We start from the raw sequence: 17,777 nt of genomic DNA on the forward strand, positions 1-17,777 counted from the left end.
ATATATGTATGTATGTATGTATATGTGTGTGTGTGTGTGTGTGTGATGAATAAATATTTGGCCCATGTATTGGTCAGCTTTTCAGGTGCTGGGACGAAATACCTGACACCCATACATTAAAGAAGAAGAGGTTTGTTTTGGTTGACAGTTTTGGAGATTTCAGTCTGTAACAAGTTGGCTGCCTCCAAGACAGAAATGCTATGATGGAAGCCCATGGTGAAGCAAAACTACTCACTCCATGGAAGCTGGGAGCAGAGCACACAAGCACACTAGCAAGAGACGGAGCCTCCGAAGACACACGGCAGTGACGCCCCCGGCTGGGCCCCACCTCCACACAGCACGTCAGCTGTGAACATCAGTGGATTAATCCATGGGTGGGCAAAGCACCCCATGATCCAATTAACCATGCTAGGGGTGTTCTAATAGAGGCAAGTTGACTATTAAGATTAAGGAGCATAGCCCATTATTCTGATCTATTGAGAATTTTTGTCTTATTTCTGGAATACCATATTTATTTTACCTTTGGCTTTAGTTCTTGAGTATTTTTAATACTCATTTAATACATTCCAATTATTCACTAATTCTAGTTTTTGAGCAGGACAGAGCTAAAGAAAAAGTCATGAACTATGCCTTTGATAACTTTTCAGGGGCTTATATTTTATCATAATTGGTATTCTTTGGTTTTTTAAATAGGTACAAATCCACAAACCTACCTAAGTTCACAAAAGTCCAGTTTATATTCTTCTCATTAATTCATTTATATATATATCATCATTCCACCATCATCGAATCAGCATTTATTAGATGCCAATTGTGAATCACATACTGTGACACTTCTGTAAATAAAATACAGAGAGCGGGCCATAATCCAGGAGAAAGTGGCACACAAATTCAATATTAAGGCTATGTGACAGATTTAAACCAGTTTTAAGGGCCACTGTTTTAGAACGACTGATTCAAACTGGAAGTTTGCTGGTGAGGTGGCTTTTGGTATGGTGGGAATTAGGGCCAATGGTCCAGGTTTATGTGAGCAACTGTGGTGTCCAGATTGGGTGAAGGAAGAAAGGAAGGGAGGTAGTGAGAATGGGCAAAAGTTTGATAGAGTTAGAAATACAAGGTTTAGGGACTATTGATGAGTGACAGGTCAGGGGAATAAGAAAGATGGAAGCGCAGAAGTTTGGGCTGAAGGTGTGTGTGTGTCTATGTGCAGTAAGCCTACGATGTCCGAGGTGATGACAGCATCTAACATGAGCACTGGGGATTCAGACGACAGATATCGAGTGGAGGTAGAATCTTGGCATTCAGGAAACAAATAATTGTGATGCTGCTGTGCCGATTAGGTCCTCTGTGTGTACACGAGATGTCTTAGAGGATGGCAGGAGCTGGGAGGCACAAAGACTGTGAGTTAATGAGTAAGGAAGTGACCAAAGCAAGATAGACCTGGTTCTGGAAGCAGCCCTGAGAGCCAGAGATTTACACAGAGGGAAGAGACTGTGAGTTGATTTCCTACATGGGTTCATGCTTGACAACATAAACAGAATTAGCCAAACACATGACTATCCAGTGTCAGACATTTCCTCCAGGTGTGGCCATGTGACTAAATTCTGACCAATAGAATGTAAATGGACAAGGTGCATGCATCTTACACAAAGCCTTCTTAAAGAAAGAAAAAAAACAGCCCTCTCTCTTGCCAATGTCAATACATTGGCACCTGATTATGAAATGACAGCCTTCTTGTACCATGAGGCAGAAGACACTATTGCAAGTGGTAGAATGGTGAGATAAGAAATAACTTGGTTTCCTCCTGACATTTTAATGCCCACATCTACATCTTTTTTTTTTCAGCTTTAATTGAGTTTATTGGTACATTTTAGGGATATAGTACAGTTACATTCATTGTTGGGATCTTGTACCTCTACATGACGTCTTGATTCTCATTTTTCCCCCTTACCTCTACATCTTTTTTATGTGAGAGAGAAACACATCATCTTATCTTTTAAAGCCATTGCTATCATGGAGATTCTGTCACACACAGCCAAACTAATCCTTCATGTATGTCAGGATCAGAGGAGAGAGTAGTTGGCATCAGCAGGGGAAGAAGCAGTATCTCTGAGTCTGAGTCAGATTTCTTTTGAAGTTAGAAGTTGGAAACAGTGCTCTGAGACAACCTATGGACGCTTTACCCAGAGCAAAGGTGCCACAGGTGCAGTGGAGAGGTTTGGAGGGCCCAGAACATAGGGAGACACTGGCCAAGAAAGCAAGAAAAGAGAATGGGGAGGAGTGTGGAAATCCGTAGATAGGGATTTATGTTTTTGGCAGAGATCAGAGAAGTAGAGGAGACGAGGCACAGTCATAGAAGCTGGTCTCCAAGACTCAAGCAGGTGTTCAAGTTAGTCTAGACTGGTGAAATGTAGTTTGGAATGATCCACCTATGAAGTGAGGGCTGCCGGTGCTGAAGCCTGGGGCAGGAATAACGCTTGGTCTAAAGGAGCCTCATGATGAACTGTCAGATGTCCTTCCAGCATTTCCATTAATAAGATTGGGAACATTATTAAAAATGAAGTAAGGTAGACTGTTGTTCATTGTTCTGGAACAACACGTGGTGCTTTCTAATGTTCTTTATTCTTTCTCTAAGTGCTCATGGGCCATATCTTTAAAGATCAAACCCAGGTGTTTTCCCCTGGATTTGACATTTTGAGTCGCATCTGGCATCTGTTCATCATCTGGACAAGATGGAGTCTCTGTGCTGTCTTTCAACATGTGTGTTCTACCACATTTTTTTCATTACTCAGGACTGGTACAAAGAATCTGCAATTTTCTGTTTCCCTGGGACTTTTCTCTTACATTTCTGGCATACATTATTGATATGCATTTTGTTTTACTTTTGTACTCATGTCTGTGTATAATTTGATATTTCCCAAAATCATGGCTGCTTTAAATTATGTTTTGTATGCTTTGAGCACTTCCAATGTGTTGGTGATGTTTTCCTTCTTCCTCTATGATTCTTCGTTTTCTTTTTTTTTAATTGAATTTATTGGTACATTCTAGGTAGACAGTATAGTTACATTCATTACTGGTATCTTGTACCTTTACATGACAGGTCTTGGTTCTTATTTTTCCCCTTGTTCCCACCCTCCCTTCATCCCCTCTTCCCCTCCCCACCTACAAAGACTTTAATTCCATTTTTACATTTTCTCATATTTTTTTCCCTTTCCCTTATTCCCCTTCCCCTACCCTTCTCACTGTCCGTACATCTTTAGTCTTTTTTCTATTTGATACCGGAGATCAAACTGGGGCCCTTGAGCTTGCGAGGCAGGCAGCAGAACCACTGAGCTAAATCCCCACGCCCTCTTCCTTTACTTTTAAAATTTATTTCCTCAGTGATTCTTATCAACCACTTTGACACTTATTTACATCAATTTTGTGTTTCTTTGTACAATGAAACAAGAATTTTCTTGACTATTTTTGTTCTGAAAAAATATCGTGGAGTTGGTATAAAGTTTCAGGTCAATAAATGGATAAAAGAAACATGTATTATGAATGAGAAGATTTCATCTAGCAAATAAAATAATTATCTACTTAAATTTTGGTACAGATTTAATCATTTTTGGTTCTCACATGTAAATAGATGTAATAAGTAGTATATAGAGTAAAATTATTTCTCCCCCTTTTTAAATTCATAAGTACCCTTGATTATTGATTGAAATTTTACTAGATAAATATGCATGAAGTTTTGACAATATAACTCTCATTCTCATAAGGAAAAATTGAACAAAGCCATAGCTTCTGGAAAACCACAGACATGATACAATCTTGGGAAAGTATTTTGTGCATAAAGATCTGAATTAGGTTTACTAAATAGCCAAAGGGTTACCTGAAAAATACCCTGGCTTCTAGGCTAGTGGGAATGGATAGTTAGCAAGGATAGAAGAAACCCCGTGGTTAACTGCTTGAGGATTGGGTTCTGGATATGGTGCCTATTGAAGTTGTAAAGTAATTACTCATTTCCCATAAGACTAGTATTTGGAGAGCATTTATTAAATCTCAGACAGGGTCTTCTTGCTGAGGAAGAATAAATAAAAATAGACTTTACTTGAGAATATTTAAAACTAAACTTTTTATAAATATTAAAGTTTTTACTTATGAATTTTAATATTTATAACCAAATTTTTGTAGTGCATAGTGTTTATATTCCTTGTTTGGAGTTGGTACGTGTAAAGTACCAACTTTTTGATGAGTTAGTAACACATCTTAACTACTTTTTCATCTCCTTTCCCTCCCCTTCTCTCCTTCCATCTCCCATTTGAGAAAGATCTACCTTTCTACTTCCTATTATCTTTTATTTTGCTACTTATTTATAATTTGGATTTCTCATATAAGAGAAACCATCCAGTGATGTTGGCCATTGTTTCTCGGGAAAGATGGAATCTCAGTATTGTTTTAATTTGCATTTCTCTAGTGGACAGAGATGTTAAACATTTCTTATACTTATTGGCCATTTGTATTTCTTCTGTAATCTGTTCATTTCAGGTGCCCATTTTTTTAATTGGTTCTTTTATTTGGCGTGGGGTCTGTCTTTCTGAGTTCTTTATATATTTTAGATATTAATTTTCTGTTTGAGGAATAGCTGACAAAATATTTTTTTCTCATTCTCTAAGCTGTCTTTTTACGGTTGCTTCTTTTGCTGTCCATAAGCTTTAATTCAATGATCCTGTTTGTTGATTTGTGCTACTATTTCCTGTGCAATTGGGTTTCTGTTGAGAAAGTCCTTGCCTTTGCCTATGACTGTAAGAGTTTTACCTATTTTGTTTTCCAGGAGATTGTTTCTGTTTTAACATTGAATTTTTTGATCCACTTTGATTTTAGTTCAGTACATGGTGAGAGACATGGGTCTGGATTGAGTCTTCTGAATGCAGACAGCCACTTTTCCCAACATCACTTTTTAAAGAAGCTGTCTTTCCCCCAGAACGTTATTGGCCTCTTTGTCAAAGATCAGATAGCTGAATGTTCTTGCAGTTATATCTTCATTCTCTATTCTGTTCCATTGATCCTCATGTCTGTTTTTATACCAGTATCATGCTGTTTTTATCACTGTGGCTTTATAATATAACTTGAAGTCTGGAACTGTGATGCTTCCGTTTTTGGTCATTTTAGCCAGGATTGCTTTTGCTATTCTTGGTCTCTGTTTGCAATTCATCCAGTTTACGGTTATCTTGGGGAGTAGTTACATGTGTATGTTACAGCTTGTTTTCTGTTACTTCCCTTCCTCTCAGCTCCCCGGCCACTTCCTCCTCTGACTCCCCTATCACCTTTTTTGTACTTGTTGATATCATTTGTCTTAGCACATGTTATGGCATATAATGTTTACATTGATTGGAGTTATTAGGGTCTTGTACATAGCATATCTTTATTCCTCTCCATATGAATTTTAGGATTTTTTCCCCCTCCAGTTCTGTGAAGAGTGCTGTGGGTATTTTTACTGGGATTGTAATAAATCTATATATCAGTTCAGAAGTATTGGCAATTTTTTTGTTTTCATTTATTTTTGGTACCGGGGATCAAACTTAGGACCTTGCGCTTTCAAGGCAGGCAGCAGAGCCATTGAGCTAAATCCCTGGCCCCCAAAAGTATTGGTATTTTGACTATATTGGTTCTGCTTTTCCAGGAATGGGGGTATCTTTCTATTTTCTTTTTTTCTATATTTATTTATTTATTTTTTAGCATTTTTTTTTCTTATTGAGTTTATTGGTAATTTTTTTTCCTCATTGAGTTTATTGATACATTTTAGGTATACAGTACAATTACATTCATTATTGGGATCTTGTACCTTTACATGACAGGTCTTGATTCTTATTTTTTCCCCTTGTCCCTGACCTCCATTCACCCCCTCCTCCCCTCCCCATTTACAAACAATTTTATTTCCATTTTTTCATTTTCTCCTATTTTTTTCCTTTCCCCTATTACCTTTCCCCTAACTTTCCCACTTTCCCTACACCTTTAGCCCTTTTCTTCCTATTTCACATTGTCAATTATATCATTAGGATCTTATGTACTATTACAGTTTATTCACACCAGAGAAACTATTTGGTATTTACACATGTGTGACTTATCCATTTCACTTAGGAGTATATCCTCAATATGTATCCATTTTCCTACGAATGAATCTAATTTCTAATTCTTTATGGCTGAGTAGTATTCCATTTTATAGTAAAACCACATTTTCTTTATCCAGTCTCCAATGGATGGGCAAATGGGCTGTTTCCAAGTTTTAGCTATTACAAACCATACTGCTATAAACATAGGTGTGCATATATCATTGTGATATGATTCTTTTAATTCTTTTGGAAAGATACCCAGCAGAGGGATGGCTGGGTCAAATGGAACCTCTAGTCCCAGCTCTCTGAGGTATCTCCATATTGATTTCCATAGTGGTTGTCCCAGGGTGCACTCCCACCAACCATGGTGAAGGATTCCTTTCTCCCCACAACCCCACCAACATTTGTTATTGTGTGATTTCTTGATAGCAGCCATTCTTTGTGGGGTGAGGTGGAATCTCAGTGTGGTTTTCATCTGCATCTGTCAAATGACCAGTGACGTGGAACATTTTTTTCATATATTTACTTGCTGCTTTTACTTCTTTGTCTGAGAAATATCTTTTTATTTCAGATGCCCATTTTTGAATCGGGTCCTTATATTTGGGGGGGACTGGTTGTTTTGAGTTCTTTATGTATTCCAAATAATAGTCCTTTGTCTGAGGAGCAGCTGGTAAAAATTTTTTCCCACTTCGATATAGTTCTGGAAACATTAGCCATAGCAATTAGACAAGAGAAAGAAATTAAAGCAATAAAGATAGGAAAGGAAGAAGTTAAACTGTCATTATTTGCTGACCATATGATACTCTACATTGAAGACCCAAAAAGCTCCACCAAAAGACTTGTAGACTTAATTGACACTTTTAGAAGGGTAGCTGGATACAAATTCAACACCCAAAAATCAACAGCCTTCTTGTACATAAATAACAGACTCATTGAGAAAGAAATTAGGGAAACAATTCCTTTCACAATAGCATCCAAAAAAATGAAGTACCTAGGAATCATTCTAACAAAAGAAGCAAAAGACCTCTACACTGAAAACTACAGCACTCTGAAAAAAGAGATCGAGGAGGATATAAGAAAATGGAAAGCTATCCCCTGCTCCTGGGTAGAAAGAATCAACATAGTGAAAATGGCCATACTACCAAAATTGCTATGCAGATTCAATGCAATGCCAATTGAAATTCCAACACTATATTTCACAGAACTAGAAAAAATAATCCAAAAATTTATTTGGAACCATAAGAGACCTAGAATAGCAAAAGCCATCCTAGGCAACAGAGACATGGCAGTGGGTATAACAATTCCCAATTTGAAACTATACTACAAAGCCACTGTGATAAAGACAGCATGGTACTGGCAAAGAAGCAGACCTGAGGATCAGTGGAACAGATTGGAAGACACAAAAACAACTCCAGATGTTGGTACATTTTAGGTATGCAGTACAGTTACATTCATTATTGCGATCTTGTACTTTTACATGACAGGTAAAACAACTCCAGATGTACTAAGCTATGTCATCTTTGACAAAGGAGCTGACCATCCCCACTGGAGGAAAGATAGCCTCTTTAGTAAATGGTGTGGGAAAAAATGGATCTCACCCTGCCAAAGATTAAAACTAGGCCCTTATCTTTTACCATGCACTAAATTAAAACCCAAGTGGATTAAAGATCTAAATATTAAAACAGAAACACTAAACTTGCTGGAAGATAAGTTAGGCAGAACTCTGGAAGACATTGGCACAGGAAAAGACTTTATGAACAAGTCCTCAGTAGCATGGGAACTAGCAGAAAGAATCAACAACTGGGATGTCATGTTATTATATTTATTTTAAGATTAATTTCATTGCTACATTTAAGGTATACACTATAGTGACATTCCTCATTGGGAATGTGCACCTTTACATAATCCATCTAGGTTCTTATTTTTCCCCCTTCCCCTGCCCTCTCTTCATCCTCTCTAGCCTCCCCATCAAGACTTTGTTTCCAGTTTTTCATTTTCTTGTATTAATTCCATTCCCTTCTTTCTTTCCCTCTACCCCTTTCACTTCCCCTTCCTCTTTGCACTTTTTCTTCCTATTTCACATTATCTATTATACCATTTAGTCCTTATTTAAACTTGCAGTTTCTCACACCAGAGAAACTATTTGGTGTTTACACATGTGTGTCCTGTTTATTTCACTTAAGAGGATCACCTCAATGTGAATCCATTCTTTCTATTTTCTGATATCCTCTTCAATTTCCTTTTTTGGGGTACTGTAGTTTTCATTGTAGAAGTCTTTTACTTCCTTAGGTTAATTCCTAAATATTTAATTTTTCTTGATGCTATCGTGAATTTTTCCCTAATTTCTTTCTCTGTGGGTTTATTATTGCTGTACAGGAATGTTATGGATTTTTGTGTTGATTTTGATCTTATTATGTTGCTGAATTTTATTGTTAATTCTGAGTCTTTCGGTGGATTTTTTTTCATGTAGAGGATCATGTCTTCTGCAAATAATGATAATTTGACTCATTCTTTTCCTACATGTAGTTCTTTTACTTATTTTTCTTGCCTAGTTGCTCAGGTTAATGCTTTGGTACTATGTTGAACAATAGTGGTGATAGTGGACATCATTGTCTTGTTCCTATTTTTATACAGAAAGCTTTCAGGTTTTCTCCATATTAATTAATATGTTGTTGGTTGAAGTTTGTCATAATGGCTTTTAATAGATCAAGATAGGATACTCCTATACTTTTTTTGAGTCAGGGTCTCACTATGTAGTTGAGACTGACCTGGAACTCACTGTTTAGCCCAGGCTGGTCTCAAACTCACAGGAATCCTCCCGCCTCAGCCTCCCGAGTGCTGGGATTACAGGCATGCACCAACATGCCCGGCTCTTCTATACTTCTTTTCTTCAGAGTTTTAATCAAGAAAGAATGTTAGATTTTGTAAAAGGCTTTTCTGCATCTATTGAGATGATCATGTGATTTTTATCCTTGCTTCTGTAAAGTGATGTATTACATTTATTGATTTGTATATGTTGAACCATTTTTGCATCCCTGAGATGAAGTCTACTTGGTCATGATGTGTGATCTTTTTACGATTCATTGATTTTCTTTACCAGTATCTTGTTGAGGATTTTTGCATGCATATTCATTAGAGATTGGTCTACAGTTCTCTTTTTTGGTTGGATCCATGTGTGGTTTTAGAATCAAGGTAATGTTAGCTTCCAGAAATAACTTTTGTGTACTCCTTCTCTTTTAATTTCATGAAAGAGCCTGAGGTTATATCTTCCCTGAAGTGTGTTAGATTTCAGCAACAATTCCATCTGGATGTGTGTTTTTTTTTTTTTTAAGTTGGTAGTTTTTTTTATTACTGCTTAAATTTCATGGCCTGCTGTTAGACTATTCAGGGTTTTAGAATATTCTTGGTTCAGTTTGGTAATTCATATGTATCTAGGAATATATGTACTTATGAATTTCTGATTTATTGGCATAGAGGTTTGCAAAATATTTGTTAATAATCTTTTTGATTTTGCAATGTCCATGTGAGTTTACCTTTTTCATTTTTAATTGCATTGATTTGAATATTTTCTTTTTTTTAGTGAGATTAGCAAAAGCTTTATTTAGTTTCTTCTTTTGAAGAAACAGTTTTTTTTTAATGTTATAAAATTGCTTTAGGGAATCCTGGTATAAAAATTACAGCTAATTGATTAAGATAAAGGCAAAAGATAGTTTCCTTTTTAAAGGAGTGTTATGCAAGCCAGGTGTGATGGTACATGTCTATAATCCCAGCACTCTGGAAGGTTAACATTTCAACACAAATTCAAACTCAGCCTGCACAACTTAGTGACTTAGTGAGACCATGTCTCAAAATAAAAGATTAAAAAGGGCTGAGGATGTAGCTCAGTGAAAGGCCCTGTCTTCAATCTTCAGTACTAACCATCCATCCAACCTACTAACCAACAAAAAATTGACCAAACAAAAAAGTATGCAGTCCAATGTGATACAGTACCCTGGATAAATACAGTTGAAGTCATTGCTTGGTTAAGCATAGCAGTGCTTACTGATGTATATGTATGGGTTGAACAATAAAAGTTATTTACTCATAGCTACTTTGGTTAATTATTGTTCTGTTTGGTGCTGAGGCCACTGAATCCTGGGAGGGAGGGAAAAACCACAAATATGGCCCTATGAGACATAACAGGACTAAGCAAGAGCTGTCAGGTAAGTGAAGGCAGAGAGGGCGGGTGTGACAGCAGGAGAGTGAGACAGCGATCAGTGGAGGTTTTGAGGGAGACAGACGGACATACACACAAAGAAAGAGACACACAAAGACAGGGAGTGACAAGCGACACACAGAAAGAGAGCGACAGAGATAATACGTACAGACTGAGACCCAGAGACACAGAGTTGAGAAAGAATATGTAGAAACAAGCACAGAAGAAGCAGGAGATCTCCAGGGAGAAGAGTAGGCGAGGCAGGGAGTCGCCACATCTGAGGAGGTCTTGTGTTTGTTACAGCCCCTTGGGAGCTGCCGGAACTCCTTCTTTGAATTGTTACAGAGGAAATGGAAGTATAGTGCATGGTGCTTAATGAGTAGAACGTTATTTGAGAGACAACAAACTTGCCCCAATGTGTTACATTACTTTAGTTTCCATGTAGACTACGCTTTCAGATCCTGAATTGGGGTTTTAAGCTTTGTTAATCATTACTTAATATTAATATGGAAATAAATTCACCCTGTTGTAAGTCCCAGTTTCAATCAGCAAGTAATTACAGAAATCAGACTTAAAGATGCTGTCAAAGGGTGTTGTTTTCCAGGCAATAATTAAGCCTCTCTGTATCCCTGGGTGGCTGATTATTTTTCTTCCTACATGGTGTGTGCTTGTGTGTGTGCATGTGTGTGAGTATGTGTGTTTCTCTGAGCTTGCTGCAGGCGACAAAAGATAGTAAGTTGCTGACTAAAGGGTTCAGTAGTTAAGGTAGGTAAAGCTCCTATCAAGAGGAAAGTATTGAACTAAATGTTTTAGTATTGATGGTGAAAAAAAAAGAAAGATAAATTGCTTTCTCGTGCTCCAAAGAGAAAATTTTGTTTAAAGTGTGAATAGCACCAGTTGTTTTCAGAGAGTATTCTGAGCCTGATCTCAAACTGTGGAGCTAAATCTTCAACTTCAATGGGAAGCAACTAAACACACTCACCAGTTTCAGTTCCTGCAAAATAAACAGTTGCTCAAAAATAGCGAAGATGGTGCTGATGAATACAGTAACATGGAGCTGTGCATTACTAGAGAAGTGGATCTTAAAAATTTATGGGCACAATGAGCCACTGTCCTCTGCTCTACCCAGCCCCCCAAAAGGAGCCTTTCTACAGGAAATTCAGGGCATGATCCTTTGAAAGTCCTTAAAGCATGAAGCCTTTAAGAGCCAGGAGCAGAAGCCCCACGTCTGCTCAGGGTGAAATCTTAGGATGTTAGGAGCACCCTCTGTGTACTCTGTACCTTATTGAGGGAAGTAGTACAAATAAAAGAAAGGACACCCAGTTAATCTCAGAAAAATTAATTGTTGTTTATCTGGAATTCAGATTTGATTGAGCATCCTGTGTTTTTGTTTACTGAGCTGGCAATCCAGAGAGAATCACTTGCCCTAGAGCCCTCCAGGCCCTCACCATGTCAACTGGGCAGTACTGAGCCTACCTTTCTCAGGGCTAGTTCTTCTGTCCTAAGATCCATGTATGTTCATGCAGGAAGATGTAACTAGAGAGAATTATAAAGAAAGAAAACAGGGAATTGAGTATCACCACACACACACAAAGTTACAGAGCAGGTAAAAAGTACAACTTCCTAAGTAAATTAGATTGTTTTACCAACTTTTGGGGAAAGTATGGCCAATGATCTATCAGTAAGAAATATAAGTGTGCTTGAACCTAAATATCAGCAGTTTGCTTGGGGTATTTGGTATTTGATTATGTTCCCAAATGATTTTTAGAGCAAAGACACATTTTTTATTACTTTAAGGCGGTATCTTTTAAGTGTCTTATAAATAAAAATTGTAAATATTTACCTGTTATATCTTTGCAATTTATTGCTTTTTAAGGTAGAGAATCCAGGGAGTTGAAAGTCCAGCCCCATGCTTTCCCTGAACGATTTTAGCACATTTTGTAAGTACCAATATTTGTACACCCAATTCCATTTTGAATCCTTGAGACTTGAATTTTCTGACATTTGCTCTAATGTTTGCATCACCAGATTGATTGTGATTTGTATTTTTGAAATCTCTTTTCCTTATGTGAGTTGTGTAGGGCCAGGAAAACTTAAAAAACAGGTTTGATTTCTCACATTGCTTCTGAAATTTAAGCTTATCTACTGTATCAGTATACTGGAAGTTTGTTATATATTATATCCATATTTCTTTGTTTTATATATATGTACACATGTATTTTTTTCTCTTTAAAAAAAGCTACTGTTTTACAGTGGACAGTTCAAGACAAATGCGAGATAACTGGATTTTGATTCATGGCGTGTCCTGCACTTTGACAAGGTTCCCAAATGCCTTTCCCACATATTGCATTGTCACAGCAATGATCAGTAGTTTAGAATGCCTTCTGCATTCTTGACTGGCTGCCAAAACAATTGCTTAAGTAAATGTTTCCTGATGTCCAGTGACCATTAACACCCCCCCTACGCAACAGGTTAGGAGCTAAGATTTTGAAGGACTCCTGCCTGTACCTAGGGAGTTTGTGTGTGTGTGGGGAAGCTTTTCTGCGGACTGGGGAGGGCAGTTCAGTCCCTTCAGAAAGAGCAGAAACCCTTCTCTTTCATCTCTTGCTTACAGACTGAAATGGATCTCTGAGCAGTGATGGAAGAACTTTTAGAGCTTTCAACTATAGCTAGCAGCCCCCTGAGGCATGCATGCCGTAGGTTCACCTCCAATGGCCTCATGCTTTCTCCAGGAAGTAATTTATGTTCTCAGATCCCTCCAGCTTGGAACCCAGAAAGGACTCTCAGAGGTCACATTCTCTGAGCAATGAAGGGACTTCTACAACCAGGATGCAGCCAGGACTATGTGTGGCCTCGTAGAATTTGCAAAGCCCTTATATGTGGCACTAGGGGCAATGCTTGTTCTAGTGTGGCATGGCTCCTTTATCAGTGGGCTTTTCATGAATACAAGCCTTAAGTCAGAGACTTTTAAAACTTCATTTTCTCCCAAACTGCACGGAGAAGTAGCACTGAAGATGAGATGACATCTGATTGTGTTTGGCTGTTTTGCCTTGGCACAGCAGTGTGACATTGAATAAACAGGGCCAGGGGCCTGGCCAGGAAATCACTGTCTAGGCCTCATGGAGCTGTGCTCAGTGGTAGGAGTGGCCTCTCCATTGTTTCAGAGCTGTTCTGAATGAGCAATTTGTCATCATTGTGTTCAGTTTCACATTTTTGTTCTGAAGAGAATTGTTTATAGCAATTTATTTCTTATTAGGAAAAGACTGATTGTTGCTGTCTGCCAAAGTCTGCTGGGGAAGAATGGGCTGTGGTGGGGCACCGCATAACCCGAACAGAGTTGAACAGCATTTAAAAATTATCATCAAACAAAGTCCCTCTTCCTTTGGCCTGGAACCTTCTCAGCTCAGTGCTCAGAGTACTCACTGCTTATAACTTGGCATTGAATTATGAGCTGATGCAAATTTGCTATTTTTGGTTTTGATGGATTTTTGTTTTTCCTTCCTTCTTTCAAAATTAGCATTGAAAAACAACTCAGTGGGTCTTCTAAAAGCAGTTCTCAGGTTGGTGTTTTGTGGTTTGGGCAGGAAAAAGTCCAGAACTAGAGGCAGAGGGGTGGTTGGCAGCTGGGGATTGGTGTACAAAACCCTTGCTTTGTCCCCTGAGGCCTCCTCCTGTGTTACAGTGGGCAGTGGATGCTATGTCACACAGGACCTTCAGGAGAATTCCCTTCAAAGAGGTCTAGCTGGCCAACATATCCTATTCTTTGACATAGTTTGTTCTCATCACCACTGTAATTTCCACTGGAATTTATGAACCAAGCCTATCGTATTATTATGGACATTTTCAGGTGGTTGCACTACATAAATTATTGTAAAAGTCTAAATGAATTCATTTTTGAACTTACTGACATTTTAGAATCCTAAAATCACTATTCACACTAGCATACTAGCTGTGTGCTACCTGACACTGAGAATGGAAGAAGCAGAACAAATAAAAATTTGCTTCCCCTCTGTGCTAATACTAGCTCTGGCTCCTGCTGCCCAGATCTCTGGGGTCCATTAAACCCACACTCTCGTTGCTTGAACAAACCCTTGTGGATTTTCTGATTTTGTAGGCCAGAGCTGTGTCTTCAGTTGGAAGCTACTTGAACAATAGACCTTGTTGGTGGTGGTTCTGCTGCTTTTGATAACTCACCTTGACTTGCTGTTCATTAACTTGCTTTTGGCAACAGAGGCATGGCTCCTAACTCAGCTAGTCACTCGGCTATTCACCTCAGCGCCTTGCCATCTCTGCAAAGGGGTGTTTCTCCACTGAGCAGCCTGGCGTGCAGTGGGCTATGGCTAGCATTGGTGACCAAGGTCAGAGGACATCTGGAACCCTCGAGAGAACTGCAAATGTTACCTTTTTCTCCAGTACATTCCCGTGCTGCATCCCCACGGATGTACTGCTCAATAACTGCATAGCCCAGAAGCTGGAAATGAAAAGGAATCGGAGTGGGCTTGGGAGTGGATACCACAAGCAGCCCTCACAGCTACCGAACGGTGACTTTAGTAGTAACTAACGGAAGTGCTGAAGCTGAGGTCATGCTTGGCCCTCGGCGCGGGTAGCTGTGCCCATTATTTACTGCGCGAGGGTGCTGGGGCAGGGCAGTAAGTGGGGCCAAAATCCGACTCATGTACTGCCTGGCAGAATGCTCTGTTGGCTTAGAGAAATGGAAGCCTTTTTCAAATACTCAAACAAGCACTGTCTCCCTTCCAAGCCATGCATTGGCAAGGTGCCTGCCCTTAGAGTGGGTACCTGTGTTCAACTTGCACGAGGATGCCACAGGGACACACGAGTGCCCTGATGCTTCCTTTCAAGTTCTCAGAGTAGGTCAGACATTTGCATGAATTCTGAATCCATCCTGGCCTCCAGGCTCAGAAGAGAGGCTCTCAATGAGATGCTGGAGGGCGGAAAATCCTAGGACACAGGTGACTCCAGGTGGCACGTATAGTAACACACGCAGCCAGTCAGCCTCTTTTACCTTTTATTAGCCAAGGAGAAAGCAGCACCATGTTAAAAAGGGATATCTGCTGTGGTGGCACATGCCTGTAATCCCAGCACTGGGGAGGCTGAGGCAGGAGGATCACCACAAGTTCGAGGCCAGCCTGAACTACATAGTGACTTCAAGGCCAGCCTGCACTTCAAAGTGAGGCCTTGTCTAAAAAAACCAAAAAGTTGCATTTTTCTGTAGAGTTGCCACTTGTGACGACCTCCGTCCAACCGGGCCCCACCTCTTGAAGGCACATTTTAGCTGTGAGCATCAGTGGATTTAATCCATGATGCAGCTGTCTCTCTATGAATCTCAATCTAGTTAAACTGGTAATTAACCTTAACCATCAAAGCTGCTATCAGCAGGGCATAGTGGTGCACATCTGTAATCCCAGCACTCAGGAGGCTGAGGCACGAGGATCACCACGAATTTGAGGCCAGCCTAGGCTATGTAGTAAGCTTAAGGCAAGCCTGAATTACATAGTGAGACCCTGACTCAAAAAGTCAAAAAAATGTGGTGGGGGGCACATTAATAAGTGCTAGACATGCCTTAGACTCACCAGCCCCAAAGAAGAGTGTGTTTGGAGCCAGGGCTTCTGCAGAAACTTCTACAGGTATTTATTTACTCACAGCTTTGTTGTTCATTGCATTTCTTTATTCTATAGAGTTGTCTTTTACATTTATAAAGGGGTTCTGTTTTTGTTCAGAGAAGTGAAGGAATATTTTATCAATGCATGACTATATGAAAAAATGAGTTGCTTTAAAAACAGTAGGCAAATGCCGGGCGAGGTGGCGCATGCCTGTATTCCCAGCACTCGGGAGGCTGAGGCAGGAGAATCACTGTGAGTTTGAGACCAACCTGGACTACATAGTGAGTTTCAGATCAATCTCAACTACATAGTGAAGAGCCTGCCTCAAAAAGAGGAAGGCAAATAATAACAGCTTCATCACTGTAGTCAAATCTGGCACGGACTGAACTGAGGAAACCCTGAGGTAGGATAAAGAGACCTAGTGTGAGAGGAAGTATTGAGTGTGAAGAAGAGAGGCTGTTGCGGTAATGTAGGCTTCCGGCAATTTCTGCTAAGAAGCAAACAGAAAGAAGCATTTGCAGTTTTGGGGGGAATTTGGGCTGAGGTGCACAAGGGTGCATGTGAGTCCCTGCGTGTGTATGTGTGTGCTTGTTCCGGTCACCACGCTGAGACATTCACTTGTGGACTGTGGACTCTCTGAATCCCTGAGTTGGGACTAGAAGATGTGGGCCAGGGGAGATATTTAGAAGTCAAGCAATTACATATTTATGTCCCCACATTCTTTCAAAAGAGAAGGAATGGCTGGTTTACGCTTGATCTTAGCCAAAAGGCTGAGAAGTGATAGGAATGGCTGGTTTAAAGCCAGAACTTTCCAGAAGAACACATCCAGGAATGGACCCTGGACTCAGGGTTCCTTCATGTGTCCCTCTGTGCCCTTCCCACTCATTTGCATCTCGGTCTTTCTCTCTCACCCACTAGTGCACATGCACCACCCAGTACACTAGTGAACCATGTCAGAAGCACTCTACAGTGACAGGCCTGACACAAACACAGGGTGCTCAACGTCGTTCTCAGCCCTCTGTGAAATAATACATCCAGCTGTCGGCCTGAGCATGGTCCAGATCACTGCAGTAAAAGCATTGTTTGGTATCCAGGGGCAACATCAGTTTATGTTTACATAAAGGAAAAAAAGTGTTGCCTGATATAATCTCCAAAAAACTGCTGCCACAGGCCTTTGAAACAATTAGTTTTGACTATTTCACAGAGCATTAAGCTTAACAATGTCAGTCTGTTCCTAAATACTGTTCAAGAAATTTTTGCAGTGAGGCCAATATTTAGGTTGGCAGAAGGGCAACTTCACTTGATCTTAGCCAAAAGGCCAAGAAGTGATAAAAAAGGCAACTTCAAAGAGGCAATCTCATCTTTTTTCTAAACAGCTTTTTTTTTGAGATACAAGTGACCTACATTAAACTTCACAAATTTGAAGTGTATCATGAGCCAAATTATGAACATATGCATATATCTCTGAAATTAGCATCACAATCAAGGTAATGAACTTATTCATCACCCCCAAATGTTTTCTTTTGCCTGTTTGAAATCCCTACCTCACTTGCCTCTCTGACTGCCTGCTTCTCCTGGCAGAAGAGGAACTTTCTGCCACTGACAATTAGCTTACATTTTCTAAATTCTTACGTTAAGAGTACAATGTATGCTCCTTTTTGCCTTCTTTCATTCGGCATAATTATTATGAGATTTGTGCAGGCCACACATGTCATTAGTGCGTTCCATTTTAGTACAGAACAGTATTCATTGAAAAGCACAAAGTGTTATCCATTCGCCTCTTGATGGACATTTGGTTTGTTTTCAGCTTTGGATTATTACAAATAAAGCTACTGTGAACCTTTGTGTACAAGCCATCATATAATA

At 39.5% G+C, this 17,777-nt stretch overlaps 1 protein-coding gene across 3 annotated transcripts in view; it reads left to right on the forward strand.

Moving 5' to 3' along the window:
- Lypd6b (LY6/PLAUR domain containing 6B) overlaps positions 1 to 17,777 on the forward strand; it is a 174,364-nt gene that overhangs the window by 26,143 nt on the left and 130,444 nt on the right. The gene's annotated exons all lie outside the window — the stretch shown is intronic.

Source organism: Fukomys damarensis, unplaced genomic scaffold, assembly GCF_012274545.1.
Source record: "Fukomys damarensis isolate Sample0158 unplaced genomic scaffold, DMR_v1.0_HiC HiC_scaffold_29, whole genome shotgun sequence".
Taxonomy (NCBI): Eukaryota; Metazoa; Chordata; class Mammalia; order Rodentia; family Bathyergidae; genus Fukomys; species Fukomys damarensis.